The sequence below is a fragment of the Penaeus vannamei genome, chromosome 9 (assembly GCF_042767895.1).
Source record: "Penaeus vannamei isolate JL-2024 chromosome 9, ASM4276789v1, whole genome shotgun sequence".
In the NCBI taxonomy this organism is placed as follows: Eukaryota; Metazoa; Arthropoda; class Malacostraca; order Decapoda; family Penaeidae; genus Penaeus; species Penaeus vannamei.
Window position 1 is genome coordinate 42,500,963 of NC_091557.1, and position 2,555 is coordinate 42,503,517.

Below are 2,555 nucleotides of genomic sequence, written 5' to 3' on the forward strand. Positions count from 1 at the left end.
TGACGTCATACCAAAACAAACCCCACAAAGTTCAGTAATAATTCTGTTCCCGCAGAAGCAGGTGTTCACGCGGGGTTATCGAGAATGCTGACGTGTAAACTATAAATTTTCTTCTCGTGGCATTAAATGTACTTGGTAAGGGTGTTATTGAAAAGTGTTTACTACCGTTTACTATCTGTTTATTGAGGTACGAGTGCGTGTCGTAAGTTGTCGGTATACTAAGAAAAAAAAATACAACTCTTTTCTACGTGATTCATGTTTAGGCGAATTATATGAGACAGAAAGATAACGTTTGAAAGAAGTTTATCTTATTGTTAAGAGCACGATATTTTGTTTGTTATCTTTGAGGTTTTGGAAGTGTTATCCCCCTCTTCTCTACACTAATTATATCCAAGAATGATAAAATGGTTTATTATTTTCTTTCCATTACACAGATTACTCAACCAACTAAAGTACCTTCTAGTCATGTACTCTGTGATGTTCTTGGTCATATTTTTTTCGTCTTTTTACAGATTGCTTTACGTTTTTAATTATTTTATTTGAGTTTTTATCACTGTGTTTGTATCCTGGTTCACTCCATGCCTCTCCCAACCATTGAAACCAATTTTATATATCTATGAAAGAAAGAGTATATGAAATAAATAGTAGTTGAGGTAAACCAATAATTCCGTAGTTGAAATACAATATATATATATATATATATATATATATATATATATATATATATATATATATATATATATATATATATATATATATGAAATAGTTGTCACAGATTGGAAATAAAATTTATTTGATGTATGGAATATAAAACAGTTGCAAAAGGCAGCTCCTTTTCATATTTTTATTAATGTGTGGCAACCATGATTCAAAAACTATATGAAATTGTTAGATCAGGAAATCCTAATGCATGTTTCAGTAGTGACATTACTATTGAAATATGATTGATTCAAAGAAATAATACTTACTGAACTACTTTGACCTTCACCCTACAATCATAAATGTTATTTCTGGTTTAATCCAGTGGTTTTGGGAAGTAGCTAATTAGAACAGACATGCCACTTACTATTAAGGCCTTGAGTTAATCTTTATATTATGGACACTGTGCAAGGGCAAATTGAAAATTACATTCTTGTAAACGACAAAAAGTCAGTCATTGGATCAAGAAATAATTTGCAAACACCAACAGTAATCCCAGAAATAAAGGAAAAAAGATTGAGGAAATCGCTGCCCACAACCTTAGTCAATTCAGTGTTTCAAGTTTCTGCTTTATCTTTCTGGGTATACCAAGGTGAAGACAACGTTTCCCAGGGGTGTTGAGGGCAGAGCCCCCCATCAACCCTCCGCTGTTCGGGCACACTAATCTTGGTAACTTAGATTGCTGAATAGATTTTGTGAAATGGCATTGGGGACTTTGTCTTTGGTAAGTGTATTTGTGCTGTAAAGATTTACCAGACCTTGTTTCTGAACAAGACAGTTCTTGTTTTGCAATAAAGACAATTAATAAACTAAACAGTGGGCATGGCATGTATTTACATGCCATCCTTGATGGCACTGGGTTAATAAAGAAAAAAAACATATAAAGTATTTTATGTATGAATAGGTAAGTAAATGTATATTTGTAGCTTTATATCAATTGATCATTGGCTTCATTTTAACCTTCTTATTTTACAGATGAACAACAAAACAGCATGATTCTAGCATCAGCTGTACAGTAGCGAAGTCACACAAACAAATAATGCATCGCACATCTCATCACTCAAGCCTTCAAGCATAATGAATTTCCGTCAGAGAATGGCATGGCTATGCCTAGCCTTTTACCTAGCGACTTCCTTTGCTGTTGTGTACTACTTCCTCGACATCGCTGACCAGTATGCTCTATTTTCCCTCGAACATTCAAAGTTGCACAAGTCAGGTGATTCTGACATTCCACTGTGGAAGTTTTGGCACCACATTGGTGATATTCCATTTCCTGTGTTGATGATACTGTTAGCTGTTCCTTATTTTCAAGTTTTTGCAGCCCTCTTTTACTGCACTCTTCCTACTGCTAATAAAAATGTAAATAAGTGCCTTGTGCCAGTTATAGGTTGGATTTATATGTTTCAGAAACTTTTAACAGTTTTCAAAGACCATAATGCTAAAAATTGTGATACTATGCATGAAAACTTACATGTAGTTAGCATGTCATGAATCAACACATTTTCAGGTAAAGTTTTTGGTATTGGGATGAGGTGTTATTGATACACATATGTAACGAATTTCCTCTTAAATGGAGAGTTTTGAATGCATTGAGTTTCCAAAGGCAGTTATTAAAGAGGCATGAACTGTATGAATTATAATGGATAAGAGAAAGATTAAGAAATTGGTAGGGAATTGTGATTTGCTCCCATGCTGTCCAATATTGATATGAATATGAAAGACATAAGATGTATATAACTGAAAAAAAACACACACACACACACACACACACACACACACACACACACACACACACACACACACACACACACACACACACACACACACACACACACACACACACACACACACACACA

At 34.2% G+C, this 2,555-nt stretch overlaps 1 long non-coding RNA gene across 1 annotated transcript; it reads left to right on the forward strand.

Moving 5' to 3' along the window:
• LOC113809739 (uncharacterized) lies at positions 1 to 2,555 on the forward strand. The gene is made up of 2 exons (XR_003476078.2): positions 1 to 135; positions 1,675 to 2,555. It is a non-coding gene; the product is annotated as an uncharacterized lncRNA (long non-coding RNA).